The sequence below is a fragment of the Protopterus annectens genome, chromosome 14.part0 (genome assembly GCF_019279795.1).
Source record: "Protopterus annectens isolate FY-2018-M chromosome 14.part0, PAN1.0, whole genome shotgun sequence".
Classification (NCBI taxonomy): Eukaryota; Metazoa; Chordata; order Ceratodontiformes; family Protopteridae; genus Protopterus; species Protopterus annectens.
Genome location: NC_056748.1, coordinates 792,057,536 through 792,071,432, shown reverse-complemented (window position 1 = coordinate 792,071,432; position 13,897 = coordinate 792,057,536). Strand labels below are relative to the sequence as shown.

General features: G+C 43.6%; 1 protein-coding gene across 2 annotated transcripts in view; it reads left to right on the top strand.

The window, feature by feature from the left end:
* SEMA4G (semaphorin 4G) overlaps positions 1–13,897 on the top strand; it is a 1,755,375-nt gene that overhangs the window by 263,136 nt on the left and 1,478,342 nt on the right. The gene's annotated exons all lie outside the window — the stretch shown is intronic.

Sequence of the window (13,897 nt, the reverse complement as noted above, 5' to 3'; positions counted from 1 at the left end):
AGACCACGATGTTCCTTGCTATCGGTTTTGTGCCTTGTTCAACGCCCGAGCTATTTGTCGTCGGGCTGTCTTTGTCTCTAAATTCTTTTGCTCTCATTCTCTGTATTCAGATATGGCTTCGGTAAGCCATCCAACTACCGATCCTCTGAAAAAAAACATAAGGATAAAGACGGAGACAGACAGCATAGGTCAAAACTGCCGGCGACGCTTCCGTTAAGCTAGTCACCAGTCCGTTGGTACTCAGTGAGGTGCTTTCGCAGCCCCTGATACCTGCTTCTACAGATTTGCAGGCCTCTACCGAGACCCATTCAGAGTCCGGTATGCTGCGAGATGCTTCTTCGACTATGGAACCTGCGGATGTCTCTCTACCTTGGATGGGTCCAGAGCCGCTGTGCAGGCATCTGCTTTTGAGGGTGTATTCAGACTTTCAGATGTTCGTATTAAACCAACTACTTCATTTCTGACTAAAACTACTGAATTTCTCAGTCCCAGAGTTTGCACTACGCCTAGGAAACCAACGACCAAAGCGCATTCTCATGCTCCCATGCCACAGAAACAAATGCTTAGAATGGCTTAAGACCTTATTACTTTAACTAGGAGAAGCCAGCCTTCCCCCTCTAAAAGACAAAGAATTGATTTGCCTTCTGATTCTACAGACCATGCGTCCGATGACTCTGACCCCTCTGATTACCAGGACATACTCTTAACTACCTATGAGGATTCAAATGCAGAAGATTCCATTCCCTCTGCCTCCCCCAGAGGACTTTTCTTTCAGTGAAACCCTGCATACCCTAAGAGAACATTTCCGCTGGGAATGCCAGGACTACCCACAGTCCAAAAAAGGACTCAGGGAATTTGGATATTGTAGATGATGTATTCATGGAATCCATTCTTACCCCTGATACTTTACCACCAGCTCCTAGAAAGCCTGACCGGTACTACAGAGTACCTGACTCTCACAAATTTATCTTTAAAAATCCCACTGCGGATCCAGAAACCATTTCCCAGGGACCTAATGGTATTAAGGCTACTACAGCCAAAAACCCTGCCCCTTCGGACAGGGATTCTAGGCCTTTAGACAGATGGGGTAGGAAGGTTTATACCACTGAAACTCTTGCCATCAGGACTTTAAATTGCTAGTTTCACATGTTGAAGTACCAGCAGCATATTATGGAACTAATTAAACAAAACAATGTTGTTGACTCCTAACTGTGCAGAAAATAAAGATTTACAAGAGTTAATGCTTTCAGCAAACCAAGTTGGTAAACGTACTTTGCAGTGTGGTTTTGATGCCTTAGAAGCATCTTGCAGGGCTGCTGTCCCTGGTAGTCTGTTCTGAGAAGGCATGCTTGGCTGAAGTAAGAAATCTTGCGAGACCATGCCAAAGCAAAATTGCTAGCTGCTTCATTAAACCAGGAATGTTTGTTTGGCACAAAAGCAGACGTTGTTCTTAAAATGATGGAGGAAAAAGCTGAATCTATGCAAACTGTTAAAGATTTCTTACAAGTACAGACACCTAGATTCAGTAGGCAGTGGCCATCAAAAAACTGGTCCTTTCCAGTCCCTCCCGGACCTTTTCAGTCCAAACCCCGGGGCAACAGACCACAAAGGCTACAGTCTCAGGGTATGCACAGATCTAAACAATGAGTGCTCCCACCTCAAAACCAGGAAGTTGTAAGCCACCCCCATATGGAAAAAGTTCACAATGACATGTCCTTCATCCTTCCCAGCCATGCCCAAGTGCTTGCACCCCTAGGAGGAATACTTGCCCTGCATGCAAAAAACTGGGAGTATATTACCAAGGACCAATGGGTCTTAAACATTGTATCCCAGGGATACAGATTGTACTTCCACTCACTGCCATCCCCAAGCGGATTGCCAGACCTTCTTCCAAATCAGTGGGCAGAGGCCCAAAAGCAAGTACTTCTCTAGGGTATACTATCAACAAAAAGAAATCACAGCTGATACCCAGCCAAAAGATTGTATTCCTGGGAGCAAGCTTGAACACAACTTCCCAGATGGCATTCCTCACTCCAGAAAAGCAGGTTTATTTGACAAATTACTTCAAACTACTGGCCACTCAAACCCAGCTGTCTGCAAGAAAAATACTGCAAGCCCTAGGCTTCATGGCCTCATGCATTCTCCTAATTACATATGCAAGACTGCATATGAGGAAACTTCAGTGGTACTTAAAAAGTCTCTGGTGTCAACATTCTCGGGACCTGGAAACTGTGATTCCTATCATTCCTTGCCAAAGGACAGAGTTCCTTTGGTGGGCAGAGGCTTGCAACCACAACAAGGGACTCCCTTTCACTCAACCCCCTGCCTCCCAAACCCTGACAACAGACACATCAGACTATGCATGGGAGGCTCACATGGCAGGTAAATGCATTCAAGGCAAATGGAACCCAGGACAAATTCACCTGCATGTCTATCAAAAACAGATGTTAGCTGTACAGAATGCACTGACAGCCTTCAAATACCTTATCCTTCCATGACAACTCTTGATAAAGACAGACAATACCACAGTTATGTGGTCATAAACAAGCAGGAGGAACTCATTCCTACCCACTCTGCAGGTTAGCCGTGGCTCTGTGGAACACAGCCTTGAGCAATCAAGTGCACCTGCAAGCCCAATTCCTGCCAGGCAAACAAAATTCACTGGCAGAAATCTAATGGACCCACATGAGTGGAAACTGGAACCCAACTCATTCAAGCTTCTAATTCACAGGTGGGGGACACCAGAGGTGGACCTCTTTGCTTCCCTCAAAACCACCAATTGCACTAGATTTTGCACCAGAACTCCCCACAGCCAAGCTTGGAAAGTGAATGCCCTATCCTTTACATGGGAAAACCTCTCAATCTATGCCTTTCCCGCTCTGACCCTCCTCTCAAAAGTACCACTCAAGATCAAGCAGGACAAGCAAGGACAATCCTTATTGCACCAGACTGGCCACGCCAGCACTGGTACCCACTCCTATGCAGTCTGACAGCAGTGCCACCCTGGCACCTACACCAGACCCCCCCTCTCTGCTGTCCCAGCAGGAGGGACAGATTTTGCATCCTCAGCTGCAAACCCAGAACCTGGCAGCCTGGCTTATTCCCTGAGTAAATCACCAGCAACCCTCGGCAAACCGGTGCTGGATGTCATCCTTGAGGCCAGGAGGCCTAGTGCTAGGAAATCCTATTCAGAAAAGTGGAAGAGATACTGTTCTTGGAGCCAGTCTCAAGGAAAGGACACAGCCGTGCCCGCCTTACCTCAAATCCTAAATTATCTAGCAGAGCTGATCCACAAAGGCCTATCCTTCTCATGAGTTAAGTTTCATGCCTGTTCTGTTTCAGCTCATTACAATACTGAGCCCACCCCTCTTCTCTCACCCTCTGATCAAACAGTTCCTGAGAGGAGCTAACAATTTAAGACCCCCAAGGAGAGCTCCCACTCCTGCCTGGGACCTCAACTTTGTACTAGAGAAGCTCACGCTTTTCCCCCTTTGAGCCCGCTGCTACAGCAGAGTTAAAATTCCTCTCTTGGAAAACAGCCTTACTTCTCGCCATCATTTCAGCAAGAAGAGTGCCTGAGTTACAGGCCCTTATAGCGGTGGAACCCTTCATTATCTTCCATGAGGGCAGGGTTTCCCTCAGGACTAACCCATCTTTTATGCCCAAGGTGGTATCCAGTGTGGCTTTAAACCAATCCATCCATTTACCAACCTTTTTTCCTAATCCACAGAATAAAGGGGAAAGGATCCTGCACTCCTTGGACGTGCACAGACAGCTCAGGTTCTACCTTGACAAGACTAAACCTTTCAGAAAATCTGACCAGCTGCTAGTCAGTTTGCTACTGGGGAAGAGGGCAAGGCCATTTCAAAGCAAACCATTTCCAAATGGATGGCACACTGCACTTATTTCTGCTACAGACACCATGGAAAACCTACCCCACAGGTGATCAGAACTCATTCCACTAGGGCTACCTCAACATCTGCAGTATTTCTCAGGGGAGTCCCTACCAGGGACATCCTGGAAGTTGCAACCTGGAGTTCTGAACACACATTCAACAAGCATTATCACTTAATTATCTTTTCTAAATCCAAAGCTGGACTTTCCACAGCAGTCTTACAAGGCCTGCTAGCCAGCCCTAATACTTCTTGACTTCCGCCACCCTTCCTCAGCTTTGAGAATCAACCCCAAGTGTGATAACTGCAACAATGAAACACGAATAACAGTTGTGTACACTTATCATAAAAGTAGATATTTGAGTATATTCACTGTTGCAGTCCTGGTTACCCTCCCTCCAGCCCCTGACTTTTTATACTTTCTACCTATCCTCTTTTTTTGGCTATATCTTATGGCAATGGTATTTACTTTTTACTGGAGGTGTTCCACACTATGTAATTGCTTACTATTTTGGGGGCTCCTGACATCTGGGGCAAGAAAAACTGATGTAATGGCTTCGGCTGCAAGTTTTATACCCCTGACGACCTGACATCATGGAAGAGGCACAGCATCCGACGCAGAAATCCCAAGACTCTGGTATTCAGGCTGACTGAGGGCTACCTGCAGGCAGATAACCCAAGTGTGATGACTGCAACAATGAATACACTCGAACATCTACATTTATGGTGAGAGTACACAACTCTACTGTCTATCTTGACCCCGCATGAGTGATCTCTCAGTCCGTCAGTGACATCTCAGATAGTCAGCTGATGGGGCAAACCTTGCTGCAGCCTTTTTGCATCTCCAATGAACAACAAATGCAGCAGATACTTTGCCCCGATTCCTGCAGAGGGGCTGTCCCCGAGGGATGCTCTTGTCTGCGATTAACCTCTGAGTCTCCTCTACACATACCCACCTCTTCCGTTGATCACCAAAGTACTTCAGAAAGCCCATAGACTGAAGAGTTCCATGATTCTCATTGCCCCCTTCTGGTCTCGTCAGGTGTGGTTCTCCTTACTGCAGTCTCATCTGAAGTATCCACCTGGGATACTGGATCCCGTTTCGGATCTCATCTCTCACCCATCAAAACAGCCACTCAAACTTCGATCCCTTCGTCTAACCACATGGTTTCTCTACTTCTTGTGATAGTAGCACAGTCCAGACTGACTTCTATCAGAAACATTATATTGGCTTCCCAGAAACTGTCTTCTCGGAATGTCTATTGTAGTAAGTGCAAACGTTTTTCCTTTTGGGCTGTGGAACGTAATCTTGATCCTTTCTTAGCACCGGTGCTAGATTCTCTTGTCTTCTTATCATCCCTTTTTGAAGAAGGAGCCAGCTTCTTTACTATAAACCTGCATTTGGCAGCCATTTCTAATTTTCATGTCAATAATGAACCCACATTTTCCACTAGATTATGTAAGGCCTTCTTGAAAGGCATCTTTCTTCTCAGGCCTACTGTCTGACCTTGATGTTGCAGACTCTCACTCAAAGTCTGTTTGAGCCAGCTCATTCATGTGATGTTAGATTTCTGTCTTGGAAGACTACCTTTCTTGTGGCCATAACTTCAGCCAGGAGGATTTCTAAATTACAGGCCTTGTCTTCCAAGCCATCATATATTATTTTTCATAAGGGCAGGGTGGCTTTGCGAACTAATTCCTCTTTCATCCCCAAGGTAATCACTGAAAGTAATATCAACCAGAATATTCAGTTACCTGTCTTGTTTCCTAATCGGTCTACTAAGGGTAATACCTCCTCCATGCCTTGGATTTGTATAGGCATTTCAGATTTTATTTGCACAAGACTAAACCCTTTCGAAAATCTGACTAGTGTTTGTAGCCTTCTCCTTGAACAGGTTCGGCCAGTGTCTAAAGTGACAATCTCTAAATGGATTTCTAATTGCATTTCCACTGTTTACTCTCTTAGAGATTTGTAGTTGCCTTGTCCACCCTAAGGTTCATTCTCTCAGGTCAGTTGCTACATCATCAGCCTTCTCTGCCAGGATGTCCATAGATGACATTTGCGCTACGGCCACTTGGTCCACTCCTCACACCTTTGTTGCTCATTATAGGTGGGATATGATCTCCAGAAACAGAACATTCTTTGGTTCCACGGTGCTCAGGCATGTTCTTTTGTAGGGCCGCTCAGGCTTTGGTGGTAGTTGGGGATTCTGACCCAGTCGTAATGAATAATGAAATGGATAACATCAGATCAATAGTTATGTACTTGCCATAACTTGGTACCTGTGTTATCCTACTTCATTATTTATCACTTTCTGCCCACCTTCCCCTTCCATGTTTCTGGAGGTTCTGGAGAGGCTGAAGGGTCTTTGGTGTATGCCTGATAGTATTATGTAAGGGTAGATATATAGTTATATTTGTGGACATTCTCTAGTGTTCCACCAGCAAACTTGATCTGAAGGGAAGAGTGTAGAAAGGGAATATGGGAGAGGGAGGAGCTCGAGCCTTGAATCTAAGTCTGTGAAGTGCCAGATTGGATCTGACATCAGATCCAAGACCCAGCCGTGATGAATAATGAAGTAGGGTAACACAGATACCAAGTTGTGGTAAGTACATGACTATTGTTTTATACACCTTCCTCCTTCCTTTCTTCACTATAGTAGTGTCATATCACAGTAACACACGGTAGCATTCTTCCATATCTGGATTCTCTAAATCTGTATATCTGGTGGAACTGTTCTTCATTCTTTACAGCTTTTCCTTTAAGTAAGACATTTTAGATTTGGTGAAAGCCAGGGTATTATCTGTAAAAGAGATCTTGCTTTTTTCCCTTGTACAGTTCAGACTTTACTTGTTCTAAGCAATTATTGAGTCCCCCAGTTCTTTGACTGTCTAAAATACCTGTAGAAGTCTGGTTTGCCCTTCAGAGATACTTCAAAGAGATCTCCTGAAGGAGTTAGGAGATGCTCTTCAAGGTTCCTCTACTGAAGGAGTCCCATCTACAGTATCTACTCATTTGGCTACCTAACATCCATTGTTAACTCCTCCATGAGTCTGATCTCATACGCAGCTGATGGTGTGAGTAGGGCGGGCAGGTTCAGGAGTCTACTTAAGGAGACACTCCTGGATGCGTCTTTGCAATTTTGCTGAACCTTTCAAGTCTACATTCACCAATGCTCCCACTGACGGATCCTCTCTCTCTGGACCCAAGGTGAAAGATACCCTCGCCAGATGTGAACAGAAAGGAAAGACTCTCTCTGCCATGGGAGTTCGTTTTACCATCCCTTCTAGACCTTACCCTAAAGGTCAGAAGAGTGGTAAAATGTGGTTCAAGAAATCACAGAGATCTTTCCAGGATGCACCGGGTGATTCCTCCTTCAGAGACAGGGGAGGAGGAACAAATGGTAGATGTTGCCCTAGAGGCAGGGGAGGTCCACAAAATCAGGGAGGTTGTGATTCCTTTCGTGACCATCCCTATCAGCGTTCCTGATGTGGAACCCGACTGTGCGTCTCTGGAGCCAGTCGGGGGTCACCTGTTTTTGTACCCAGAAGCTTGACCAAATATCACCCGAGACAAGTGGGTACAAGACATTATAACCAGAGGTTACTCTGTACCCTTTTCCCTTCCACCACACCCTCCCAAAAGGATCCCAGATGTACCACCCAATCACAGGGATCAAGCAGCTGTAGAGATAGAAAAGCTGCTGTTAAAAAGAGTCATCCAAAAGGTCCTGGCAGACCAGACAGGATTCGGAACATACTCCAGATTTATTTTAGTCCCAGAAAGAACAGGGGACTGGAGACCCATTTTAGACTTCAGCAGGTTAAACGAGTATGTAAAGAAGTCCAAGTTCCGAATGGTCACTCTACAATCCATACTCCCTCTGTTAGGGAAAGAAAAGTGGATGTGCTCAATAGATCTCCAAGATGCCTACTAACACATCAAGATGGACAAAGCATCAAGGAGTTTTCAATGCTTCCGGCTGGGAGCCAATCATTACCAGTTTTGGGCGCTGCCTTTTGGTCTCACTACAGCCCCATGGGTGTTCACCAAATGTATGGCAGTAGTGACAGCCCATCTGAGGTGTCAGGGAATCCAAGTTTTTCCATACTTGGACGATTGGCTCCTGACCGTCACCACCAGGCATCTTCTAGTTCAATCCAGACACTCCACAATCAAGCTCTGTTCCCAGTTAGGAGTCCTATAAGTTGGGAAAAATCCTTAACTTTGCCCGCTCAATCTATAATCTTTATAGGAGCAAACAGACACGGTCTCTATGATAGCCAGACCACTAACAGACATAATACAAAATCTTTCACAGCAGATTTACAGGATACTTCCCCTTCGAAGAGTCAAAGCGAAGGTGGTGTTACAACTTCTTGGAACAATGGCGTCAACTATAACATGGGTACCATTAGCAAGACTACATATGAGAATACTCCAATGGCTGCTGTCATCCCAGTGGTCTTTTCAGCAGTTGCCCCTGCATCACCAGATACTAATCACAGATTCTTGCATAAAGGATCGCCGTTGGTGGATTCAGCCAGGTCACCTTACCACAGGGACTTCCTTTGTACCGCACCAACCCGTTGCCACTGTGACCATGGATGCCTTTCATATAGGGTGGGGGAGGGGCATTATCTAGGCAGGACTGTCCAAGGCACATGGCAAGATTACGAGGCCTATCTGCATATCAGTGTCCTAGAGATGAGAGTGGTGCTTCTAACATTGCAAGCACTTCACGACTTTCTCCCTCTAGGGATGATAGCTATCCAGTCAGACAACATGTCGGTGGTATGGTATCTAAACAAGCAAGGAGGAACCAGATCTTACCCCTTATGTCGAGAGGCCCTGTGAATTTGGAACTGGGTGATTTCTTCCCAATGCTTTCTCATTGCAACGCACATCCCGGGGACATCCAATGTGATAGCAGACATGCTAAGCAGGGCAATTTTGTTACCTCACGAATGGTCTTTGAAACAGAAAGTAGCCCGCCAGATCTTCCACAAATGGCGACAACCCTGCTGCGATCTCTTTGCCAGCCCCATCAGTGCCAACTGCAGCACCTTTTTCTCCCTCATTCCCCCTCCGAGAGAGTCTCCGAGAGATGCACTCGTCCACAATTGGCCCCCCAGGACTTCTTTATGCATTTCCTCCTTTTCCACTCATTCCCAAGGTTATACAGAAAGCAATGTTGTTGGGAAGCAAGATGATTCTCATCACTTTTTACTGGCCTCATCAGATTTGGTTCCCTTTCCTCGGGCCTCACCTGTTAGACTATCCATGGACTCTGGACCCAGTACCAGACCTCTTGACAAACATGTCAGGTTCTCTTCATCCCTGTCTCCACACTCTCAAACTGACAGCATGGCTGCTCCAGTTCCATCATTAGTCAGCCTTCACAATCTGTCTCCAGCTGTAACCCATATCATTATCTCTTCTCATAAGCCCTCGACTAGAAAATTGTATAACAGTAAATGGAAGAGATTTTCTATATGGGCAGATAACAGAAAGGTTAATCCATTTACAGCTCCCATTCCTGTTGTCTTAGAGTTCCTATCAGAAGTTTTTCACCAGGGATCAGCAGCTGCTACACTCAGAGTTCAACTAACAGCAATATCTAATTTTCATGTGGGAATTAATGATTCTAACCTTATGTCCCACAAACTTTGCAAGACCTTTCTCAAAGGTTTTGTGATGTTACCTCCCGTTCAAGATCCCATTCCTCCCTAGGAACTAAATCTAGTCCTTTCTAAACTTACTTTGCCACCTTTTGAACCAGCCCTTAGCTGTCAATTAAAATTTCTGTTGTGGACGACTCTTTTTCTTGTGGCGATAACTTCAGCCAGACGAGTTTCAAACTGCAAGCCCTATCAGTTAAACCTCCATACTTAATTTTTCACAAAGATAGGGTCTCTCTCTGGACGAATCCTTCCTTTACCCCCAAGGTCTGCTCCCATTTTCACTTGAATCAAACTATCGAATTGCCAGTATTCTTCCCCAATCACACCAGTAAAGCAGAGTATAGATTTCACCAATTGGATGTGCATAGTCAATTGTGTTTCTACATCCACAGAACTAAAGGATTTAGAAAATCAGACCAGCTATTCATTTCCTTTTCTGAAACAAAAATGGGTTTGCCAGTTTCTAAGGTCACACTATCAAACTGGATCTCTAACTGCATCTCTTTCATTTATACTTCGGAGGGAAGAGAGTTACCCCTTTAAAGTCAAAGCGCATTCTACCAGATCATTTTCTACTTCTTCTGCCTTTCAAGCCAGGACTCCTATTGACAATATATGTGCAATAACAACATGGACTACCCCTCATACTTTCATTACCCATTATAAATTGGACCTAACTTCCAGGGGTAGGGCCTCATTTGGTTCCACGGTGCTCAGGAGTATTTTCCAATGAGCCACCCATACAAGATGCTAGGGACACTCCCACACGTAGTAATGGAGGCGAGATAAGACTACATAACATAAAGAAGTTATGTACTCACCATAACGTTCCATGTAGGTAGTCCATCTCACCGAACATTATTATGAACCCACCCACCAGCCCCCTTCCTGGAGGATCTGGAAACAGTTTAATATGGTGGTTTATATCATAAAGGACACTTTTATTAGGGTTTATTCTTCCGAACCTTTGTTCTCCTTTCTACTTTTTCTCCTTATATAGACTAGCAGCAAACAAAATCTGGGGAGTGTGCTCATGCACCATGGGATACCTCCTAGCCATGAGCCAATCAGAAGTTTTCAGGCTTTCTAAAAGTGGCCGAGGATCGGCTCCGAACCCACACATAATAATGTTCGGCGAGATGGACTACATACATAGAACGTTATGGTGAGTACATAACTTCTTTTTTCATGGTGTCATTCTCAAAGGCATAAGTAGTATTTTCCCGATGGCTCCTCCACAAAGGCATAAGAAATGCTACACACCCAAGATATACTCACCTCCCACTGAAAACTCACATGCAGTTTTATTTGAAGCACCATACTTTCTGGATCAAGGAGGAGTCTTGTACTCTTTAATGGCCATTCAACACTGCCCACATACAGTTTCTGCCATGCATCTAGCTGGAGTCATTATTCCTTAACTATTACTGCAATAACATATTTAAGCATACAGTGTTTAGAATGTGCAGTTCCATATTGTTGTGTAAATCTGTAGTTGTCTGAATCATAACTCATCTTCATCTGACCTTGCTTATCTGTTCATTGTCTCTTTAGTATGCATCTGCAAAAGCAACTCTCAGCAGATAATGCAATGTCTTGTTGCAAACTAAACAACTGAAAAAAAAACTAGTATATATTTATGGTAGTTAAAATAAAGTGAGTGGAACAGTCTCAGTCCACTAAGATGCAATTAAATCTTTAGAGTACTTGAAAAGAAAAGAAATCTATTCAATTTTAAGCAAACATTTCACTTAAAATAATTTATCACTATACTAAACTGGACCACGAAGTCTTAAAAGTATTACCTTTCAGAAACTTGTAAGAACTCTATGAACAGAAGGTAAAGTTTACAAACTCTTGTCCTACAAAAAGATGTTCATTAACAGTCCATTTACTTGAGAAGCTTTTTCCAGTTAGCATAGCTGCCCTCTGCCTTAATGGCAAACCATAGTTAAAGGTATAAGGTGAACTTGTACATCTGTCCATTTGTGCATCCAGAACATATTCTCCACATTGCCCTCCAGTATATTGTGACATTGAGCCATCTGTCTTTTCCCAAATCTGCTGTCTGTATGATTGTTCCCTTCAGAATCAAAGTCACATACTCTGTTCAGTCCTATTGTGCATCCATAAAACATTTATTTCCCACAGTGGAAAATAAACTGTAAAGAAAGATTGCCATTGCAGCTAAAACTTAAATTCGATATTCGTGAAATGTCACAAAATGGACGTATCTTCTGCAAGTTTGAAAAGGAGGTCATTTTCAAAATAAAATCTTTTATCTCTTATTTCTCTTGCTTGACTTCAGAAATGGACATCATGTTCTCCTTTAACTGCCAGGGCTCAAATCTGACCAAAATATATCAGGACCACCTGGATACTTCCCATTGCTCTGGCCAAGAGTCCCAGTATGCTTCTACAGTTTCACTAGACCTTGTCAACCAGCCAGTCCAAACTGCCGAGTTGCCCCTGAGAAATGCAGTGCAGTCTGTCTTCTCTTCTTTTTTAGGAATTCTGATTGCTTGCAGATTCTTTCTCCATGCTTGTTCCTCTTAACACTGTTAACCTAGGGCCGACCTGTAAGGCCAAAATGGCTTCTGCAGGATTGTAAAGTGCCTCATCATCATAGTCTCTCAAAGACACTTTGTCATACGATGATCAACCGAAGTGGTTTCTAATGACAGGTGTTCAGCCTCGCTAAACATTGATACCTCTCAGTTTTCACCAGTGCCACTTGTCTTCATGTTTTCATATACCATGGAGTTGACTTACACTCTGACTTGCAACAATTTTTGAGCCCTTTTATTCAAAACCTCTTCACTCTCAGTAACCTTTAACTCATGAAAGTTCAACATACTGTCGTGAAAGGTTATTTATGGGAGCAACCAGTGGACATGCTGCTCACCCTGAAGCACCACAAGATCTCCCTAGGGGAAAAAGGCCTTTTTGAATCTCAGCATCTCAATATTCACTTGTTTGGGCTTTGAGTTTTACTTTCTGACCAGAGTACCTTAGTGGAGTTGAAGTTTCTGTCTTGGAATATTTTTTTCTTGGATGCTATATTTTCATTCATAATGTTTTCTTAAACTTAGTCCTTGATGTAGTCGCCTTCCTGTACATTTCCTAAAGTACCCGTTAGAACCAGCACAGCATTCCTTTATGCCAAGTAATTTCAACTGTAACATTGAACCTGCCTGTACAACTGCATGTCTTCTTTTCATAGTATGAATACAATGGTAGAAAATTACTTTTCATCTTGTACACTTGCATATAGTGAAAACACATAATGCAAACAAAAAGTATCAGAAAAAAATCTGACCAATTATTTCTTTTAAGCAAGACAAATAAGATTTGCTAAGCAAACTTTATGTAAATGGCTTGGTTCATATATTAATTTTGATATGAGTAATACAACAAAACTTTAACTGGCATGTTAGGCCTTATTCAGCCAGGATAGCTGCCACTTCTGAGTATTTTGAAAATGTTTCTACCCGATATGTAAGTGAAAGCTACAGCTGTACATAACAGCAGCAAACCACTACAGGATAGATGCCTAGTCTAGAGATAGAGTGGTTTGGTAATGCAATTTTTTTTTTTACACTTATACGTTTTTAGATTAATCAGCCACTGTTTGCTTTGAGATTCAATCCATTTGTTTCATTTTTACAGGAGCTTTTCTCAAAGGAAGTTTTTTATGTGAGATGTTTGCTATTTCAGTATAGCCAAGAGAGAGAGTGAGAAAAAAAGTGTGTGTTTATACAAGGCTTGCAATATACAGCATTTACATACACTGCAATTTTCCCCTTTTTAGGAGTTTTTTTAACATAATTTGCATATTTTCTGTGTGCTTAGGCGACTGCTTATTGGTAGCTAATATTTTATTGATTATAATACGTTTTTCATGAGAATAATCAAGGAGCCTTGACTATGACCCAGCCATCCCAGGTTTGATTAGTGGCTCAGGTGACCGATGAAGTGGCGTGGAAGGATGGGCACTTGTCTATGATGCTTTCTGGGGGGGGGCAGTTTCCATAGAAAGGAGTTGCCCTGGGAGGTGGTTGACAAGGGAGGGGGTGGAGAAAGGGAAATGGGTAGGGCATATAAAAAAGAACCCCCCTCCCAACAGAAGCAAAGATGGCCAAGTGTCCTGGACACCCTTAGTATCCACAGCCTACTCCAGCAATTCCGGAGTAAGTCCAGGGGGTGGGAGACTAGCCTCAGCATGGACATGGGGCAGAGGGGACCAGATAACTAAGAATTATTTATTTAGGGTGGAATAAAAAAAAAATAACCAAGGATTGTGTAAGGAGATATGACTT